Source organism: Plodia interpunctella, chromosome 23, assembly GCF_027563975.2.
Source record: "Plodia interpunctella isolate USDA-ARS_2022_Savannah chromosome 23, ilPloInte3.2, whole genome shotgun sequence".
NCBI lineage: Eukaryota > Metazoa > Arthropoda > Insecta > Lepidoptera > Pyralidae > Plodia > Plodia interpunctella.
This window is the reverse complement of record NC_071316.1, coordinates 3,531,946-3,555,708: the sequence shown is the minus strand read 5'-3', so window position 1 is coordinate 3,555,708 and position 23,763 is coordinate 3,531,946. Positions and strand designations below refer to the sequence as shown.

The 23,763-nt window shown below is 35.4% G+C and overlaps 1 protein-coding gene and 1 long non-coding RNA gene across 8 annotated transcripts in view; one reads left to right on the top strand and one right to left on the bottom strand.

Moving 5' to 3' along the window:
• LOC128680217 (ankyrin-3-like) overlaps positions 1–23,763 on the top strand; it is a 108,102-nt gene that overhangs the window by 1,593 nt on the left and 82,746 nt on the right. The gene's annotated exons all lie outside the window — the stretch shown is intronic.
• Positions 11,400–12,050, bottom strand: LOC128680219 (uncharacterized). The gene is made up of 2 exons (XR_008405829.1): positions 11,975–12,050; positions 11,400–11,788 (listed from the first exon to the last, which is right to left on the bottom strand). It is a non-coding gene; the product is annotated as an uncharacterized LOC128680219 (long non-coding RNA).

Here is a 23,763-nt window from a genome sequence, read left to right as displayed (position 1 = left end):
TTGAATATTTGGTCTTATTTATTTTTAAGAATTAAATGATTTCTTGTTATCTTGTTTATGATTATCTTATACTCAATATATTTTAAAAGCGATGTATTGTGACATTGGATGTTAATCCTTCTAGATTTGATGAATTTTGGTATACTTAATTTATTTATATTTATTTAATTACAATTTGATATCTCTACCTAGGTAGGTCATATTCTTGATAAAATGGGTCTTGACATATGAAGAATGAATCCTGTAAAGTTTTTTCCTTTGAGGTATGGAATGCTAAAAATGGCTCAAACTTCAGGAGACCTTACCACTGTGGATGAAAAAGGTTAAAGAGAGTTGTGTGTACTCTAACAGTAGAGCTAATTTACCAAAAGTTATTTTATCTAAAGTAAGAGCGTACGATTTATCGACGTCTTGAAAATTGAAAAATAAAATAAATAGCAGAAAATTAAATGACGTCAGGGCGAAATGCCATTATCAAACGGCCAAGGTCTCATGCATGACCCGTGAATGCCGCGCTTTGGGCGTGGTTAGCAAACCTTGCCTAGCACTGAGAAAAATCGTTATTATATGGAACATATAAAAGCTTTATTTCTAGCCTACGCCTTAGAATTAAAAAAAAAATAAACATTCCATCAAAATCAACATTCCTCATTTGCATATCGAATGTGTTCCGAATTGAAAATAAAACAATTTTCCAGCCAGCACTCACTGCCACAGCTCACTGCTTATTTACTCAGTCTGTAACTTCGGAGGTTGTGTTGAAAGAGTGTTGACCTTGAGAGGGCTCGTAAGCATGACGTCAGCCCTCCAGGGGAGGCTCCGGCCCCTCCGACCGATTTCCGACTGGCCAGTAAATAAGGATCCATGAAACTGTATCCCAAATTGGCATATTTCATGCGTTTCTGCGCAGTGGGGAAGGTCCATTGAGTCTGGGTACATTAGTTCTTTGCATTGTACTGTTGGAAGAGATGAATGATTACGTGACTTGTGGTTTCAATTGGTCTGCGGTTGATTGTAAGGTTGGGTTTTTTCCTAACAGGTTTTATAGTTACCTAGAACACTGTCGTAAAAATACTGATCCGAATTCGATTATGGGAAATATCCATCCTATTTACTGAATTGACTAATTTTAAATACAATGAAGTTTTTAGCCAAGTTTTAACTGATATTGTAAATCTGTATAAATTCTAGAATTCAGAAGACGTGGAACAATGTAGACATCGCTACAAGAACCTCTCTTTTTTCAGAGGTAGATTAAAAGGTAGAGGTAGATTAAGAGGTAGATTAAAGGTAGATTAAGAGGTAGATTAATTCTGTCGATAACAACCATTCTGTTATCGACAGAATTAAAGGTTATATGAAATCAATAAGGGTTGATTATCAAATACCGGGCTCAAAATTAATCGATCCCAACATAAGTGTTGAGAGTAGGTGGATTAGGGAGGTTTCGGAAATTACCCCTTTTCCCGTTCCAATTTCCTTTTTATAGAAACCACACAAATATTCGCCAGGGGCGATCTTGTGTTGAGTACTAAAAGTAAGTAATCTTTTTTCATAATCCTGTGAAACAATGCACATGCAATGATATTATCATAGCTCCATTATGGATTTTGCATTCAGTATAATCACAATCCAAAAAATTTTCTTATTCAGAATTATTTATTTGGAAGTAAGTTTGAATTTGTCATGTTTGTGAGTGCATGTATCTGTCGAACTTTTTCGATCTAGGAAAAATATCAAGAATATTGATGAAATATATTTGGATTACGTGATATGGCCCCTGGCATTTGTTGACGATAACTTTGTACTCTTCTATCGATAATAGAGTATTATGTTGTACTTTGCAAATGTGTCCTAAAGATTTTATCTGCAGGCTGGCTTGTTACGTCACCGGTCTCAGATTCGAGCCCTCGAAGGGTGTGAGTAAATTTGATTATTCCATTACGGTACACGGAACCCCTTCTAAAAGATCATAACCCCATTACCTAATAGGTCACTTGCTCTGAAAATTAAGCGGATTGCCGTAATTAAGTATTTCCTTTTTTTAAATTTTAATTAAAAGAAATTGCGATTCACCGGAAATAATTACATAGTAGATAACGTCAATACGCAGCGTAAAACGAAATACCATTTTATTATCGAAGCCGCTTAAAATACCAGAAATTTAAAACGAGCAATGTATTATTTGTTAGTACACCAGATGTTTCATTACATCACACTAACAATGACATTGGAATAACTGGGTTATTATTCAACAAGGAATCAATTACGGTAGATTACGATACATGTAAACAAAACATGGAGCAATGAGTGTCCATTCATTGCAATCAGACTTATAAAGGTTAGTTGTGAACGCGTGACCATCTTTTATTGACTGGTCTGTGCATATCAATTGACCGCGGCCTTAACGAGAGCAAATACAAATAAATGTAGGGAAGCTTACAATCGTTTTGTAGGGCTGGCAACAGCTGCAGCAGATGCAACTATGAATGGAGAAAAGAGTGCATTATCATGATATAATCAAGTCAAAGTAGGACTTTTATACAATGAACAAATTTTAAGGTCATCTTTTGAAAATTTACTTTTGCTGCGGCTTCGCCTTTCTTTTTCAGGAATCGAACTATTTGTGCAATATAGATTTCGTAACCACTTTTATAGCAAATAAAGATGATTTGATTTGAATAAAAGACTGCTGAGATAAAAAACTGCAGAAGGCCAAAGTTGATCAAATAATTTATATTTGATTCGCGATTGAAGAAGTAAGCATGTACCTACTTACATTGTGTTATAGCATAAATAGACGAATAAATTATTACATTGCTTACATTGTAACTAAGGCACGATGATTATGATTACACTTTTTGTTTCATCGACTTTCTCATGTTGAAGCGGAATTAAATAACACAGCTTATTTGTGGCGCCTATTCGACTTCTTTTTTTTTTAGTCTATTTTCATGCCCATCTGTTTGTGGCCAGTGAAAGTGGTTCTGACATTTCGCTATTGTTGGTTCAGTAGAGTTGTGTTTATTTATAGTTCGCAATGAAAGTAAAATGGTGCAGCAGGATTATCAAATGGCATTAACAAATGTCAGATGTCGAGAGTACGGTTTGGATTAAACGATTTAATTGGAGAAACGTAGGAAAGTTTAACAGTCGTTTATAATGATTTATGGAATGGAACCCTTACATGCAACTGTGTAAGATTTACTGGTGGCTGTTGGTCTTGGGTTATATGGACTAATAGTAGGTAATCCGAGTGAGAGGAGTCATGAAAATTTGTAAACTGAAACTTCGACTACAAAATGGCATTTGCAAAACCAAATAAAAAAGAAGAGAAACAAAGTTCAAGCCTCACTACAAAATTTTAGAATACAAAAATATTGCTAAAACTTGCAAATTTATTGCCTTTTTACATAGAAAGCGCAAACGAATGTGTTAAGAAAATATATATTTTATCTAGACGATCTTACTGCGTTCTATATTCGTAGTAAAACAAGTACCGCTACCAAAATAAATCGATCGGTTACCAATAGGGGCGTGCCTGTAACAGGTGGAATTTATATTTGGACGTGTATCACTTGTTTTGTTTTAATATTATTAACTAGCGGCTCGTCTCGGTTTAGCACATGTAAAACCATAATAAATTATACAGCTGAACCTTCCTCAGAGATCATCTATCCATTGCTGAAAGAAAACCGTAAAAATACTTTGACACGCATGGTACTGAATATGAATATGTCATGTATATAGATGTACCTATATAGAAGTAAGGATATTAATTTAATCTTTCTTGCACAAAAATACTAATAATACAATTTCAATATAAATAATATTTCGTTTTCCTTTTTTATTTTGGTATATAACATAATAGTTTCCTATTTCCGTCACTCAATTCCCTACCAGAATTAAACATGCTTTGTAAATCAGTAGTTCTATGTCTGCTACTAAACGTAAATAAATGTGAGAAGGGCAGCCCACGTACCGAATAATGCCGTGTGAATCCGGATGGATCTTGTTACGAATGCACCCATTGCCAGAAACATTAAAAAAATGGCGGCCGACCGAGGGAAAGCGTGCGTGACCGCAACAAAGTACCACTCTAACTTTAATTAAAGGGTTAGCCGCAAATTGCTCATTTCATAGAATATTTTACTAGGTAAATTCTCATTTCTCATTTTCTTAACTGAAAAAATAACGTACTTATTTTTATCTCATCGATCGATATGTAAACTATGGTAAGTGAGAAAATTAGCAATGCGATCTCATTTGGTGAATTTGGCTTCGAAAACAAAATGCCAAGACAAGACAGAAATATAAACAAACAAAATGGATGCCGATCAGAAATACGATAAAAGAAAATGCAAGCATTAAGTATTTATTAAAATATGTGGCTGTTGTAATCACGACAACGCCAAATGAAACACGCAGAGAACACGCACGTGTTTCCTGTAACATGTAATTTTGATTTTATTTAGGGTGCGGTGTGATAGGATAATGTTAATGTTGTTTTGTTTATGCTTTTATACCTCTATTTGTTATATTGATCAGCTTTTCTCTTTGTATATAGTTTATCCCTGTGGTTTATCCTCTTTTTCGCTACAACAGCCTATTCAATAAATCTGAGAATCAATTACTAGCTTCATATTTTCGATTTTTCATTATGGCCGATTCACATCGATACGTAAACCGTGCGCGTGCGCTTTTTGTATGAAACTATATATGGGCTGGGAGCGCAGACGCCTACTTTACGATTCCCTACAAAAAAGCGCTTCGTTGTTCACCGGCCTGTACTTTATAGTTTTACTACTGTGCGTTGATTTCAAGCAGTTAACGACTTTCTTCGTCTGTTTTATTCGCCAGTCGAATCGTTTCGTTGTTCGCGAATTTTTGCTATGGTGAATGTCCCCCTGGCGTCTTGTGTTATTATCACCTAACAAAAACCAATCAAAAAAATGATGACGTCATTAGCTTTACATACATTTTCGATAATTTTTAATAAGACAAAGTCCGCTGCACAATGTCACAGTAGTGACATTTATCACAGTATTCTATATTATGCCGTTGTATATTTGTTTCATGTTCTTCAGCTGGCAGCTAATTTGGTCAGTTTTACGAGCCTCTTGTTTACACTTGTAAGGCGTAGTAGTCCCTCGCTGACCTTTTATCGATCGGACACACGGACATGCCCATTTTGTGATCATAGCCGCTTTTGGGTAAAAATAGATCTCATCAATCAGCTAGAAAACAAACAAATATGAGTGCAATAGCCTTGGCTATCGTAGGTCAACACAGACGAATGTATGTCTAGACTGGACTGATGGCCAAACGCATTCATATGGGCCGCCAAAAACTAACGCAACTAGCCAGCACAAAATATATAGATTACAGAATGTCTGAAGATTTCGGTCGAAGTCTCACTTGCTGTTTGACTCTTACAAGACCAAGATAATATGCGACAAATGGAAAGAAAAGCTCGGAAGGCCTTTACACAACTGAGAAAGCTAATCTTCAACTAAAAAGTTAAGAACAAATATTTTCACGCCAATATTTTGTGAGATACTAACTGCGCTCCAGGGCTCCACGCACTTATTTACTATTCCATAGCATTTCTACCTGTGCACCAAATTTCTTCAAATTCCGTTCAGTAGATTTTAATGATGTGAGAGAGTGAGAATGTATCACTCATCCTGACTCGCTCACGTCCAATCCTTCGAAGGATATTAGGATTATATTATAAGGCCATAGCCGTCTTTAATCTCATCTCATCGATGTTTTAAGTTAAATTGGGCTAAAACTTTATAACTTGATCCCACTGCTTCCAAATTAATTTATTATATCTGTTGCTCCTTTATTTTTGTTTCCCCGAACTAGGGCGACGTCTTTCCCTGACACGCAGAGACTTAAATTTAGAAGAAGAATTCAAACATTTTACGCATAACATACGTTGCCATATCTTCAGCCCGACTTTAATTGTACGAGTATGTACTACTATAAAGAACCCGCGTAGCTTTTTCGGAATACATTTGTCTATTTATTTGTATGAAACGCGTACTAGGTAGTTCGGAAAAGGAACATGTTAACGAGATTCATTGAAGTAACCAATAAAAATACTGTGCTTTTATAAAGTAATTCGTATGGAGTTAATTTTGTACATTTGAAATAATATTCGCGAAAGGGAACGTGGGTCGGCACGAGCTAGCAACATAATTAAATTTTCGAAGGAGTGAAGCCGGAGCAAAAATCAGAACAAGGGAAATTCTCGAAGCCACATAAATTAATTTCAGCGAGCCGTGTGAGCTGACCGTAATGGAACGAGATTTCGAAATAAAGTCCTCGGTACACCAACAGCTATATATAGCGGGGAAAGTAAAGAACTTACAATTTCGAAATCATCTAGTCGTTTTGAGCATTTTATTTCGAAATGATGTCAAAAAAGAACAAAACATTTTGCAATACAAAATCCGTGTTTTGATAACAAAGTCTGGCTATTTTGTCATTGTTAAAAGGTCCGAAACCAGTCTGTCTATCTTCAATGCAGCAGGAAATGAACAGTAGGCATAAGCCTATTGAAAAAAAAAAAACATAACTGAACTGAATAAAAGACAAGCTTCAGATATATGAAGGTTAGTTAGTTATCTCAATCTCAAAGCGTCGGTATTTAGAAAAGCATACTCTGGATGTATGCTTTTCTACTTTCCTTCTTCATTTCACCCGGTTTTTGAATCGCCTACGTCAATTTGTATTGGAGCACGAGCACAAGGTATCCTTATTTCTTCACTTGTTCTGGAAGTGGCGTTCCGTGACGTCATCAGATGGTCAGCCGACTGGAAACAAGACAATGCCCCCATGATTGTCAGCACCATAGTACCTTGCCGCTGGCGTTGCCCTCAACAGTATTGCCATTATTTTTAATTTGTCTACAAGGAATCAAATATCAGCAGAAGAACACTTGCTCTATATGCATTATGTCCAGTGATCGACTTTTTTGAGGCTGAAATGCATGCGCAGCACATAAATATTTATAGTAATATCAAAATTGGCAAGTCTACATAAATATGTATGTGTATTTCAGGTTTGTGGAAATCCACAAACCTGAAATGTCAACTACAGCACAAAAGTCAAATCACCGAATACAAAATGAATCGTACAAATTACAATGTACTTGTAACATTGGGTAAATTAAAACGCATTTAGCCGACTGTAACACAAGTTTAAGGTGTTAAGTGGCCGTAAGTTATGTGCTTTTGTTAACATTACCGGTGGAATATTACGCATTGTATTTAAATTTTAAATGTTGAGCTGTATTACATCACGCTGGATGACTCATCTCAAAAATAACAAAAAGAAAACATTGATTAAGTATTTACGATATAAGTATTTACTTTACGTATTCGTTTTGTTTCATTCATCGACGAGTCCAAATCGAACTATTTTTAAAATTCCTGAAATTCTACGAATTTGAGTAGTTTTGACTAAGAAAACTTTTGCAGTTCTCTCGATTTCTTTCCATTAAACTCTTTCCAGTAAGAAAGCACAAAATAAATTCTGGAAGTCCCTAGTATACTCCAGACTGCAGATATCCTCAAGTTCGCTCAAGTGGTCCAATCTGGCACGTTTTAGCCCTCATTCGTCTGCGAGTTTCTCTGTCGAGTTTTAAACACAGGACAACTTGAAATCTTTCAGGCCACAAAGAATACAAAAAACATTGAAATTTATAAAAGCATAGATGACGTTCGAATACAGAACACAACAGAAAAATGACATTCTCTATATCATTATCGTATCTGTACTTACAGTATTTTACTAGAAATTATTGTTTACCCAGGAAAAGAAACAGCGAAAGACGATAATCTCGGCAAAACGCGATAATAGTAGGTCAGAGCAATATCGAACACGACGTCATACTGCAAATGATAGCAGTTGCAGCCGGAAGGCATTATGTGACCGGCACCGCCGGTGCATGTGCGGTTGTGCATCTGACGGTAATGCGTTCTTGTCGTTAAGACGTAAGCTACATCTGACCCAAAACCATGTGCGAATTGCATTATTTTTCTGTTTGATTCGTCTTAATTATAATTTTAATGGTCTGCTGGGTAGATTTTATTTAAATTGTGAGGAGGGATTACCCCCTTCAATCCAAAACTAGATGTCTGTATCTGTATGCGTCTTAAAGTCTGAGACACCAGTTTACGGTACACTTGATAAGAAGGAAAAGATCATCGATGTATAAAGAAATTTCACTAGAATGTGTTATAGGCGACCTACTCGTTTTTTTTTAATTCTAAAGTTGGGTTTTAAATTGTCGACGCGCGACGTCAGAAAATATTCTGATAGAAACAGAAGAAGTAATTGCGAATTCATATTCGCGAATTATGCCATGGCTCAGTTAGCGTTAGTTCGCACTGCAAGGCTGTGACAAAACATAAAATAGCTCATAAACCAGGTAGAAAGGTATAAATAATTTTATAGCCCTGGATGGTCGACTTCGATACCATAAGGTTAACGTTTCATACCCGATCTTAATCTTTGCTTTACCTTATTTGTAAGTGTTGAGTATAAATAAAAGAACAGGAAAGTATTGGAATGGATCATTATCCGCTACTTTACGAGTAGTACATAGAAACAGAAACTCGACGTCTAGGTCTCTCTATCCAGATTATATTTTTTACATTAAATTTGCATTTGCGTTTTCACGTAAATCAATACAACGGAGGCCTGGCTATGTTATAAATTAAGTATAATTTATAACATCATATAAATATATAGATATATATTCCACAAGTATGTGGAATACATTTGTCTAGGATTTTGATCCATCAGAATGTAATATGAAGTAAATGAGCATTCTTCTCAAAAAGATTCAGCTCAGTATCAGCTATTACTGTTCAGAGAAAGCTTAATATATTTGAATAAACATTTTAACATGCGTAATACTGAAAAACTTTGACACGTGCCATGTCGTAATGTAATAATGCTAATTGAAACTAAATTAGTGGACGCGCCCTTTGCGTGCGAATCATCCAATGATTTTCTGCCCCACTGAACTGACACACATTCTGCAAGTTTTCTCGATTCAATTTAATTATTTTGCAAATTTACGGAAATATTCTCAGAAAGGTGCAATTGCAATTAAAGTTGCAGATACAACTTCTGTGAAACGATTGATTTCGAAATACATTCAATTGTTATGCTTTCGATTGTCAAATTCGTGAAATGTCATTCCAAGTCGTTTGAGTAAATTAATTTATGATTGTCTTGGTTCTTAAAACTGTTATAACCAGTTTCTTTATACATATAAAAATGGGACAAAGGGATCGTTGTATAAATCCCAATTTATCGACGGTTGCGCTCATCCCATAAATTTGCTGTAGACATTTAATGGTTTCATCTCGAAATAGATTGCAGTAATTATGTCATCCCATCTTAAGACGTGTCGACTTGCCTATTTCTGGTATTTACATCATTCATGAGTCGAGGTCAGCCGTGACCTTATTTTCGTTGAAAGGTGACTCCATATTTTTCACCAAGCTTATTCCTCTTTGTTGGGGTTGATTACGCGATGAAGATAGCCTTTTTTGGTTTGATTAACTGATTTTCTCATTTCTGATTCAAGTTAATTCTTGATACAATATGGTTAATATCTCAGTATATGGATCTCTATTTATTATATACATATATATACAATCTATGAAATGCAAAATATTTCTCGCGATGTTCGCTTCTGAATCTTGTTGATAACGAAACAATGATTCGTATTTGTATTTGTCTTTTGCGTTAATGTTAATTAGCTTCATTAATATCCATAGTTAAAATATTTACCTATGAGCTGTTGCCAGCGGCTCCGCCTGGGGTTAAAAGTAGCCTCTATGTCTTTAACTCCAGCAAAAAATGTACATTAATAACATGTCAGTATGGATGGATTGACTCAAAATTTAAAAAGTAGATAATCTAATAGCCTTTCCAAATTAAATCAGACAATCGCATATAACAAATAAATCATACTGGCAGTTAATGAAAATGCACGAAGCGGAATGAAATTGGGAACTCAATTTGTACAGCAGCTTTGATAGTCGTTTTATTGGCATCTGCAGCGAAGATTATTTTCGACAAAAGGCTGAACGTGATCAGGAATTATTTCAACAGTTCGCTTCGAACCCTTCACACCCTCAAGTTAAATAGGTCAGCCGTTGCAAAGTCACGATTTCATATCAACCATGTTTGCGGCTTGTTAGCTTATGTCCTTTTATGTGTATCATTTGTAGAGTCGTCGCGGCGTAGCATCAACGATTAGCATCATAATGTACGGCGAAAACAGAATTTAAGGGTGAAATATTTTATGAAATTTTTAAGGTTACAAAATACTTCCCGAAAACGTTAATAAAAGTTAAGATAATACATATTGCAATAATTTCATTTCAAATAACAATAAGGAGCTTTACTATGTATCATAAATAGACATAGATTCTAGAGAAGATAAAATAGATGGACCGGAGATTACCGAAATGCACTCAAGTGGGTGTCATGTTGAATTGGGGAGCAAGATTGCAAAGAATGATTCCATCCTGCCGCTACTACCACGTCTAATTTTTTCATTACTTTTATTGCTAAAATTATTCCTTTCTACTTTTGTCCTAGTCGATATTCGTGGTCAAAAAATCTGAAACTATTTTTCTTATTCATAATCTGTTTTTGAGAAAATGGATCATGACATAAATTGGTGTAAAAGTTACTATTTCCAACTCCCGTAACAACAAAATCGAATGTAATTGGCTAACTATGATTACTTATATTAGGTACTTGTATCTTTAAGTTCCTTTTATTTTATCTCTTGGAAAATTATCTTCACTTCTGGATGCCTTTTAACCGGTAAAGTCGTGGGCGGTAAGGTTCAGCTTAATCCTTATTATAAAGCCTTAAATTAACCTCTATGGATCTCTGTCCCGCGGTAGATGGTGTATTGGCAACGAATTTAAGCTTTATATGCGGTACACTGTACCAAGCCCAACTGCAACCTACAAGATTGTAGACAGAGCGGATATTGCAGCGGTGACGCTTCCATCACTGTCGACCTACTTGCAGCTAACAGTACATTTTAATTAGCCCAAAGTGGGTAGAAATAAACTCATAATTGGTACTCTTCTCCATACCTTGTGTGATATGAAAAATTTGTGTCTAGCGTTGTTGGCACGATATGAAGTTTTGGTGTGCACGGGACGATAAATAATCATACAGATGACGTGAAATATGGAAGTTTGGATAGTTTCGTTTGGAATTTATGACAAAATGTTTCTGAATGTTAAATTTGAATATTCTCTTTTTGTTCTGCAACTGAACATCTACAAAATATAACTTCTACAATATTACCTTCTAGTATGTGACAAATTAACATTCACCATTGATAAACAAATGTACGTTTAATTTATACAGGACATATTTATTTTAAATGATAAGGTTCAGTTCTGTGGTTTGGTAATTCAGTACTTGTAGTCTTAAGTAAGTACTTTGTTTGTCTCTCCAAATCCATTTACAGGATTGTGGATTATTCTGTTTGGCTGTCCGTCTTCATTGTTGTCCTTACGACCTTCAATCTTATCTCGTTACTTTGTTGTGAATGTCTTCTTTACGAACCTCGTAAAAGCTATATTACGGGTTTTATCACTTCAGGTTCATATGCAAGAGAGAGTTATAGCGTTTTTTGTTTGCTGTGCTATAACTATGTAAGAAACCCCATCTGTGGCACTGAATCAGGGTACAGGGTCGGTGAATATCAGTAACACTGCAAAGATTTCTGAAAAGTGATTTTTATCAGTACTTTAAGAGTACGTAAGTAAGTACTTTCGGAGTTTCATTTCTACTGGCGCTTTTGGTAGTCAACAGTAGACTTTTTTGAGTCAATAAGTGTTGTATAATCATTCTAAATTGATTAAGAATATTAATTTTGGTATAAGACACCAAAAGAAAGAAAATTACCTACCGGCTGGGTCACAAACAGACTGTCATGTCAACGTCAAAAATATATAAATGACGTAATAAATGAACGCCTACTAAACAAATAATATTTAAAATTTCAGACTGAGCCGGCGTCGTCATGGTCACATTAGTGATGAAGTCAGTACTTAACTTACTGTGATAATTATGTGCTTGTGAAGCTTACTTCACATTGGTATTAGTTAGACGAATGGAGCTTCCAATTTGAATATTTATAGCCCAAAAATTTGTACGTTTTCAAAATAATTAGCAATATTTGAACAGCACCGCGGTCGTATTAGCTCGAATGAAATAAGTTTATGTGCTTTCATATTAGCTTAAAATTATTCCAAGTCAAATTAGATCTTTGTTATTATATCATATATTACTCACCCAGTGTAATGATATAAGCGTTTTCCTTACGACCAGGAAATCGTGGGTTTGAGTCCCACGTAAATAAACATAATTTTCTAATTCGTTTAGGACTCCACAAACGGAATCATCTAATTATACTTTTATTGATTCTTATCATGTTTATAGACATTTTCGTCATTTGTGTAAACTACCTCTCATCTTATCACTTATCGAATCAATCATTGCGATGAAAAAATTTACCTTTCCGAAACTAATAATAATAAATCATTTGCCGTATAGAATCGTCAATATTCATCGACATATTAAAACCTTAATGACTGCGAAAATGACATAAAATGCCTCAACGACTCAGTCTCCAAATAAATTTGTTACGTATAAACCAGTATTTAGACACTATATTTAGTTTTTTGGTCGCAGTTGTGATCTAAAATTGATGAAAATGTTTTTAGTCATTTGTATGGTAAAGGGCAAAACTGTTTGTGTAAATATAATGGTCGAGGGAATTTAAACATTCCCCGTGGGAATTTTAGAATTCTGGATAACCTATACATGTACTTCCTCGTGAAGCCGTCATATGCAGGAATTTTAAATAGCATCTACTGTGTTATACAAGTATTATGTAAAGAATTATAGACAGGGACAAAAGGGTCACACGATTTTAAATTTTTAAGTGATACAATCTGTAGCGGACGACAAAAAGCAGTTGTATATCAATATCAGCATTTAGTCAATGCATTCACAGCTCACACTCCACTGTGCAGATTTGAATAAATTAAGATGAACCGACAAGGACATGGTCCCGGCTGTCTGGGGCCCGGCTGTCAATTGTCTCATGAATTGGCAATTGTTTATTGCACTTGCATCCTTCGTACTTAATAATTTTAAAATATTGTGTAAAGATTTATTTGTGTGTTGTTCTTCTTGTTCGGAATGATCATCATCTTTTTATTTAGGAGTTATGCTCTTGTCGGTGGAATATTCGCCACACCTATCCTCGGCTTTACTTTTAAGGTCTGATTATTAGCTACAAAAGCTATATTTAGTAATTTAATTATTGAGTTAAATTAGATAACATTACTGACAGTGGCGCCAAATGTTTGATGTAAATTCTGAAGATCTAAACTTTGTAACATGCTGTTTTGTGCACCGCATAAATAACTACATGTATAACTCTTCTCTCAGCTGCGGATATTCTACCGTCCCTCGGGTGTGAACTTGCTATGTGGACTGAAATTGACACTGCAAGCTTAATGTATATGCAGATCTGGTTCAATGTTATTGCCCTGGTCCTACAGTCAACTCCGATATTAGGAATGCTATTTTCTTCATAATTTTCCGATCTGTTATTGTTGTTTTTGATCTTCGATTTACATCGTTTGTATATTTATCTAGTCAGCTAGCTACATTCTATAATTCTGTCCCAATTTCTGCTCTAAATGGCCAAGGTCGTTCTATGACGGTAGTGATAGTTATTTACATATTATTTATGTATATTATGTCTTTAGTCTGAGTGATGTAAACTTTTGGTTTAGCATAACCGGTTCCGGTATTCAAACGTAAACGTAAACATATTCTGTTACGGCTTGGCTGCGAAGATTACCGCATTGTGATGCTGTTCTGCTCTTTGGGTACATTTTTTGTTACGTTTTTTAGAGTTTAGTTAAATTACTGGCCACGCAAGGTCATGTTTCAAATTAACCTTGTCGAGTTTGTCACTTTGGTTGAAAAAGTTTTAGGAATCTTCATATACTTTGACAATATACAAAATAAGTGATTCAAAGTTTGCTTTATGGTATGAACTAAATTTGTTTGTCAGGTGATTTCCTGCAGTTTTCAAAAATAGAGATTAAACTCAAATCAAACTACCGGATGTTATCACAAATTGCGCATGTGATGCGAAATAATCAGATCAATGACGCATGTGCAGAATATAATACAGGTCTTAAAATAACTCATTATAAATTAATATGCTAACAGATACATTCTATAAGCTGAATATCTAAATTGGCAACTTCAATCTCTGTCTTCCGCCATCAATTTTGCCTCTTTAAATGACACCGCCATTTCTATGATACTTTCATTAGCACACATTGGCAGTGTAAATGTTCGTGCTGAATATTCTGATAAGCATGTACTCTACATTAAACTCAAAGGAGTTTCGAACAGCATCTATCAAATTGTATCAGTATCAAATACATGGGCAGATATGCTCAAGTCGTACACAACTCTTATGTTGATTGATAACCATCGCGCGTTGTATAGTGGCGTAATAGGTGAGCGACAAAAGTAGCAAGGCGTGAATGTCAAATGTATGGATTTCTGGCCTATGTATGTATGTATTCGACTTAATCGCTCGTATACACCGCGTCGAGCAGCGTTCCGTTGCCCACTTAGGGCGCCGAGTAACAATGATTTGTAGCTGTCGAACAGCGAAAGAAAGTTCCATCCGTTTTGCTGAACATTACCGCTTTTGTTCTCACTTCCTTTTCCTTTCTTAGCTCCACTTCTTGTTTTTGTCGCTCTTTGTAAACTGTAATTAGCTTTCGTTCGTGTTTTGATTCGAATGTTTGTTTGTTTTCAGGTACTAATCAATCAGATGAACATACAATATCACCGTTCGTTGATTCATCATTCTCCAATATTGGATTTGTTTCAGTTCGTTTAGCTTTACCTGTCACAGTAGTGTAAAAAACATTTTTATTTATATTTAATATCACAGATACAGTAATATACAGTCTGTTTTGAATAAGTTTAAATCACACGCAAATCAGAATGTTAATTTAGATATCTTATAATAACATACCTAAATATGTGCATTTTATGTTTTAGCATTAGTAGTTGAATAAAAAAAAACCAATACCAGTGGCATGTTACACGCAAACCATTGCATTGATTCTAAATAGAGTCTACCTATGCGTGACATCTGCTTTATGGCCACGTCTAGTGACTAAACTGACCCTTACTTCAATATCCATATGGTTGATACTCTGGAATTTATTTTTAGACGCGAGAGCTCCTAGTTGCATTCGCATTGTATCGCACAAAAGATTATTGAATTTATGTTGTCACAGTCTAATGCATGCCATTATTAACAGATCATTTGTCAGGGATATTGTTAAAGTAGGGCGATGCGACGGACCAAGAGAATTTGGGGTATGTTTGCCAATTTTATTTTTAGATTTTATCTCCCGGTGCGGTAACGGTAGGTAAGTGAAAAAAATAATATAAATACATATGACGCCTGATTCTTTTAGGGGTAGACAGAGACTATGAATTTCCACTTGCTAAAATCTTACTTGCTTCCTCCATAAACTTACTCATCATTCTCTTACAAAACTTTACACAATTTCAAAATAGTTATTACAAATTCTTATAAAAAGTGTCCTTCCTTGCGTATATAAAACAACTACATAATGGTATGACATGAACTTTTGCCATAAAATGAAAGAAACTTTCATTATCACTATCAGCTTTTACAACACGATCAAAGTTTCACCAAGAGCACTTAGCAGCTTCATAACATTACCATCTTCTGTTATATAACCAACATTAGGACATCCAAAAATAAAATTTACATTACTTTCAAGTATAGTCACATCGTTACCAAAATTTTAGACATCTGGAATTTCACAGATTTTTTAAAGTTTCAAATTGTCTTGCACAATTTGGTACTTGTACAATTCACATTGAAAAACTATGGTTAGAATAGTTTTAAGTTGAACGAATGCATGACCAGGCCAGTCTCGTTTTCTATTGGTACGCACATTGGTCTGTATGATCAGTCACTTTTTGTTCTAATTATCTGCACGGGTTCTTTGTCACGGGTTTTTAAAGAGTACGACGGTTAAGAAGATGATCAATTTCTTGAAAATGCTTAGATTAAAAGCCTAAAAATTGTTCATCTCAATTCAATGCTCCGTTTTGAAGTGTAAAAAGGATACACAGCAAACAAACACACTTTAACTTTTATGATATTAGTATGAATTATACACTTATTATAGCATACATTTGACTTCGCAGACCATTTATGTATAACTTACATCGTAGAATTATATTTGATTGATCGTTGCGTGGGAAGATACCAATCATTGTTCTATTCAAACATGTCTTGTGTATAAGTAAGTTGATGATTTAAGATTTAAGGTTTGTATATCCATCTAAACTATACTATAACTATAACTACAATATTTAACTTTAATTTAATTAATTTAACTATGAAATTTGCATGAATGAATGTATTATTTAAAGGGGCGTAAAATTATGAAAGTTGATGGCACAGGCTGTGGTAACCGCTTTTCATAAAGTGAATCGTATGCCTGTTCGCCTACTTAGTGGTAGGTATATAAACGACTATGCCATCAAAACTAAGTGCACACGTTGTAAAAGAAAGGTGAGTTGTCTACCAATCTAAATGAACTCTAAATGTTGTCTACCAATATTTTCCAAACAGGCTACCAATTCCAAAACAAATTCACGAGGAAGTAGTTATGTATTATGATTAGTAAAGTGCTTATTTTATTTAAACATTTTAGTAGATTAGTTTAGTTCGATGTGGAAATTTGACAACTTTTGTAGACATTCTTGTATCTCACAGCGATGAATTGTCCTTTTGTCAGCGACTTTACATTTTGATAAATAGGTTTCTGAGTATGTTCGCGCATGCGTGATCTCATAGATAAATATGGAAGGTTCTGAGGTCTAACCTACTTTTGTATCTTTTGTGCACGCTGCCCTCGATCTGAAGGTTTTCGTCTTTCCATTTACATAACATCTTTAATTATTTTGGTTTCTTTTCAAAGTGCGAATATTTATTTATTACTATAGACCGGGCCCGGCTTCGCTCGGTCTAATAGTCTGTATGCCCTTAAACCTTCGTTGATAAATTGTTTAAATAACAATGAAAACTGCATCAAAATTGTTTGCGTCAGAAACAGAAAAACGCGGAGGGCGACTTTGTTTTTTACTATGTATCATAATATTGTACATAAATTGTGTTATCGTTTGCAAAATTCTTTTATAAATAAATTGAGAGATTATTTATGCTTCAAAGAATCTTGGTTCAACTTTATGATTGAAATCAAGTTCTAGCCATCTTTTATTGACCTATCAGAGAAGCCCTACATCAGAAGGTAGATTAAGAATCACTGTACCGTAATTCTCATGGTAAGTTAACCATCGATGCATATTTGCATGATTGGAAGACGCTTATAAATGATTAATCGTCAGAGAAAGCCGTCCCAACTAGGTCTAAATCAATTCTGACTGACACGCTTGTTATTTTAATTGTTACTAGTTAGTAGGGTGGCCCACACACACCGGAACGACTAAAAATATCCATCTACACTATCTGCAATCAATACTAATATTATAAAGCTTTGTATTTTTTTTTGTAATGAATGAAGTCAAAAACTATTGGGTCGATTTTGATGAAATTTGGCACAAAGATACAGTCAACAGCACATCAAGTTGCATGAACCTCTATGGCGCGGTATTTGAAAATATGGGTTTAACCGAGTAAAGCCGGGACAAGTTGCTACTAATATTTAAAAAATATATTTACAAGTTACGCTAAATCATGGTTATTTTGTGGATATCACATGTTATACTCATGCCAATATGTCTAAAAAGGACAAAATAATTAAAATGACGTCATTGTTCCCTTTTGTTAAACATGTGGTCCATGTGCACGAGCACGTCGCATGACGCGAGAATATTGAAATTCAAGAACTTTACAAACAATCGGAGTTACTGTCACTCACATTTTTCCCGCCAAATATCTTTTAAAATGTCTGAGCACTTCGACTTCCTTATTTAATACATTTGTGGATATAAAATGCAATAAATAACATTGTTATGTCTAAATTGCGTGCTCCATTTGGTTTTAAACACTTAAAAAATCCACGAATTGAGAAACAAAGGCATGTGTTCCATTCGAACTCCGAATGTTATGGCGGGCATGCTAATAGCCCTTGAATTTATGACTTTATTGGGTTAACGGAACTCCAGGCAGAGCCGGGACGTTTGTAAAGCAATTTGTTTAATAGATCAAGTCGAGCATATCCAAAGGTTTAAATATTACCACTAATATCATAAAAGCGATAGTTGTGGGTATGTTTGTCACTTCTTCACGCTAAAAACGGCTGGGCCAATTTTCATAAAAATTTTCATTGAGATACATGACTATGTCTCAGTTCGAATACTACTCGTGCCACATGACTTTGTATACCAATCTGACTCATGTATAGGAGATTTAATCGGCCACCATTTGCTTCCGGTGAATTAAAACATCGTGAGGAAACCTGCACACTGGTTGATTATCAACTTGTATTTAAATGGAGAAGGCAATGGCGAACCACTCCATAGTGCCAAGAAAGTCATGATGTTGAGTTTCATTCCACGTAACGATTAAGACCCTCAGGCATGGGGAATACTACTGTGAAGAAGAAATCTGAACCGAACGTAAACTTTTACCGACCGATTCTTTGGCTTGCATTACCTTGGGTATTTTTGTGGTACCACATTGGAAATTGCAAAAAACGTGTCTGTACCATCTTGAAAGGCCGGCCATGCTTCTGTGTTGTTTATATTGTAGTGATTTCTGAGCTTCTATATACCATAAAAATATTGAAAATCATCCTACTCCTATTAATCCTACTAATATTACGCAAAAAATTTGTGCGGACGTATCTGTGTGTGTATGTTTGTTAGTCTTTCACGCAAAAATTGTTATGAAGTTTGGTACACGGGCAGAATATAACCTGGAATAACACAGGGTAATTTTTATCCCGAAATTCCCACGGGAGCGATGCCCCGGGGTGCAGCTAGTAGTCCATATTTACAGCTGCAAATTCATAGATCCCAGCATTGTAGAAACATTCACCTATCTTAGTATGGTATGAAAGGTATTCGCTCTACTTGCATAGTCTCATGAAGCATTGTGAAGAATCGCAGCAATATACGAATGCTAATTACATTCGTGCCTGACTAATGAATAGCTCCGACTTCATTTGCTTAATTTACGTGCCGTGTGTGAATATCCAATTGTGATGGAAGCATTAAACGGTAGAAATGTTAGCTTTTAATAAGACAATCGATCTGACTTTTTCATTCATGAATAGGTTTGCCATAACTAGACATCTGCCTAACCTTATCCCACTTTATGTGAAGTCGGTACAGAATGTGAGACTCCTCCACTGCACCCTGTCTGATGTTAACCGATCTGTTACTTTCTTAAGCCAAATCCATCCGAACACACTCTATCCATTTTTGTCCGACCTCCTTCTAACGAACTTCGAACGGTGACAGACTATATACAATATAAAAGATGTACTCTTTTATACCCTTCATGTTCTGTCTCGCTCACATTCGTGTATTTCCAATTGCAATTGGGACTGTAAGGCCGCCAAACTCGCGTTCAGCTTAAAAAATAAGCTTAAAATTTTAAAGATTTGACCACCTGTCTAACCTCGATCATCTATTGATCCTTGGGACGCATTCAAAGCTGTTCCCTATCAATCAGTTGCCAAGGCTGTATCCCTTAATCGCCTCGTACAACATCCACGAAAGGATATGGAGTGATGTTATTCTAGGGCCATCTTATTCGTGTGGTCCCACGCTGCCTCACCCTGTTCATCATAGCAGTTTATGCGAATTACAATCAGGTTTTTGATATGTCATACATTTAAACCACATAATACATATGATTGAAGATATGGATCCATGATTTAGACATTATAAATATTATTATCCACGGAAAACAATTCGCACGTCGTGTGCGGTGAATCTTATGCATACTGCACAACGTTGCATACTAATGCAGCCGTTTGCATTCAGGGTAACAACCACTGCACTAGGATTTCCTTTAGTAGATCGAACTTTCGTTAGTGTTTCTATAGGTCAGTTCTAAGAATAAAATGTGAAAACTGGGGATAGATTGTTCCATAGACTAGAACCTCTGCTCCTCATTGCGGATGTCGTATGAGGCGAGTAACATATAGCCTAGGCTTATGTATAGGCTATAAGGTTACCTGTCATCTGACACGAAACCATAGCATTCCCAAGTTGACGTCAGACAGGCAGCTGGTTGTAAAATCTCAGTTATTTTTTACGCTGACCCCTTGCTTCGCGGCGCCATAGCCCCGAATGCCCGGAACGTGCGCAGATTAAACAGCATGTGAGTTCGAGAAATAAAATGATAAATGTACATCTTATTGACATGTAGATGATCAGATCACATAGTTACTGAGGTGCAGCCACGTCAGCAGCACGTCAACGCGACGCCGCAGCAAAACCTAACAACCGGTACATCATAAGTACTTTATTTTTAAGTAGGTATTTTTCTGGCGTTTTCAATCACTGTAAGGAGTCATTTGTCTACAATAACTTTTGTCTGTTAGCTATAAAGCATAGCTTTCTAACCAACACTTCTCTAATTAGGCTCTGAAGACAGCATCAGATAGCACGATGAATAGTTATTGCTTCGCTACTCCTTTCTCTCATTGCACCTTCAGTGATTAGAAATCTGAAGTCGGGTTCCTACTTGATGTTCTGTTATAGTGATGGTGGCCAACGTGATCGAAATGTCCCAGGTTCGAATCTTACTCGTGCCACATGAGTTTGTTTACCAATCTAACTCATGTGTAGTAGTTTTAATAGACCACCACTTGCTCCCGGTGAAGGATACTTCATTCTCGGCTCTGACGCCTCAAAGCTCAGACTTGCTTTCAGCTTGAAAAATAAACCTTATAGTACCGTAATCCTACTTTTGTAAACTTTTGAGTATGTATGTGTGTATTATTTGTGACTCTTTCGCGCAAAACCGTACAAAAATCTGTTCGGTAGTTTTTGAGTTTATCAGACATACAGACAGAAAGACAGTCGCGATTTTCATTTTATAGTATGTCATATAAGGATAATTTGGTGGCAGACACCACGAAAATATAAACCAGAATGAAAATAATGTCACAAATTTGATTTTTTTTTCTTGCCATATATTAATTTGACTCGACTCTATGATCATTCAAGTATAAATCTCGTTACTACTCCGTTTATCCTGTTCAAAACACACAAGGAATCACATTAATTCGTAGTAGAGGCAATTTATCAAAACTTGTTGACCCAGACAGTTGACATTTACACGAGAAAATCTGATATATGAAGTGGTATATAGGTTTCAGTGTGACATGTTACAATTAAAAGTTTTTTTTTTCAGATAGACGACATAAAAATTGTAATAAATAATCAATGTTTTTTGTTTTATAACATTATATTTCTCGTACTTTAAACTACATTTAATTTGTGAGGTTTAAAAGGTTTTACACATGTTATTAACAACCATTGCCCATTTGGGAACAATTTAAAAATTAATATTAGAGGAATGCATTTTAATTTTGTTTTCTTGACCGAAGCTCAAACTGCATGCTGCATACATAGCATGTCTCTCAGAAAAGAAAAATCGATTTTGCATTACTATAATCTGGTATCCAAGTGATAAGCCCGGCACTTCAGCCTCATGGCACATCAGCTGATTTGCGCACTTTCGCTTACCATGCGGACTTACACTTTCTCCTTCAATCGCACAAGGATTCGTGTAACTTTTGATTTCGAAACATTTTTCATTATCATGTTCATCCGGTTGTGATATCTGATCTTCTTAGATAATAAATCTCTAGAGATATCAGTTTTGTTATACTGTAATTGAATACATGCCTTATTTGATTATACAAATTACACAAATAAAAAAAGCAAGCTTCAGCTAGCTCCTGAATATGGATGAATGTTGACTTGGCCTCGTGGTTAAAAAAAAATATTTCTTGAAGAAATTTTACATTTTACTTACATACATATAAACCTTAAAGTTAAAATAGAAGTACCTTTTCGTTGTGAGCATTAAAAATAAAACATTTGATATAATATAGTCAGTAGATACTTTAATTGAACGATGAGAAGATGTAATTATAATTTCACTGAGTTCACTGATATGCAAACAGCTGATTTTCAACATCAGACCAACAATTTATGAAAGCCCTTTGATGTCCTTTTCAGAGGTGATATATATATAGTGTTGGCAGACGTAAATCATTGGAGAACATGGTTAGCCATTTGACCAGATCTCTCCAAACACATCTTGTCAGTTACATGCAGCACACGTATGGAACTGGTCTCTCCATTCTAGGAAACTTGAGCATTTAGGTTTCAAAATAGTGACACATCAAATAGGTCTGCAATGTGCCATAAGAAACACGAGTTAAATTCCTATTCCATCTATAGTATCCATCCGGTTAATCTTAACTAATATAATAAACGCGAAAATAAGTTTGTTTGTTACCTCTTTACGATTTATTTACTCAATCTTGAAATTTTGCACACATTGAGTTTGAAGAACGGAAAAGGACATAGGACATAGGGATGAAAGGTCCATCTCGAAAAATAAATGTTCACGTGGTAAATTCACGCGGGCCAAGTCGCGGGCAAAAGCTAGTTTATAATATTACTTTAAAACATCTATTCTATATATTCGAAAAGATTTACTTCCCTGTAAGATTTGAATAACTATATGTACCTATTTATCTCTACACTAACTACCAAGCTATGGCGTTAGGGTAGCTCCGTGGAATTTCGGGTAATAAACTATCCTTTAAGATATTCCAGATTATTTCCTTGACACGGGATTCTCCGATTTTACGTGATTGAATAACAAACATAAATTCAAGCTCTCGTTAAACAATTTATTTGAGAATTCTCCTATATGTATCGCCACAGTTTCCCTCTCTCCAGCCTTAAGGAATATCTTAACATTCTATAACACTAAATATTGTCTATCGATCTCGTCCATGCTGTCCATCATAAATGAGTTAGCACCTGCCTCGCCACACCCGCTGCTGAATTACAAACCACTAACTTGCATTAAGGGGAATTGTTTGCACACGTTTAGTTGTTGTTATAGTTACTTACGTACTTAGCTTGGAGAGCTGCTGGTATTTTGAATTTCTTCCGCATTAGATGGCTATATGTAACGTAAAGGTTTTGGCAGAAAGAATTTGTATACCAATCTGGCTCATGTATATTTATCAAAGACCACTATTAGGCGATTTAAATTAATTCGACTTTCAAACATTTAATTCAATTCGATCAGACACCTCTGGAGGTAGAAGACCTGTACAAAGGATGATCGTATGAATGGATATCTCACTCTCATCTATTACGGCCGCCAAACAGAAGCGCTTGGATTTTCGTGTTCCGGTTTTAAGAGTGAAAGAGTAATTACAGGGTAATGTGACGGAAGGCCCTAGGCCACAGTCGGCAACGCGCGTGTGACTTATTCAAACGGTAAGATTTTAGAAAATGACATGGATTTCTTCGTTCAAAGTCAATTAACATGCTATCGAAAGCGAAGCCTTGTCAAAAGCAAATTGGATTATA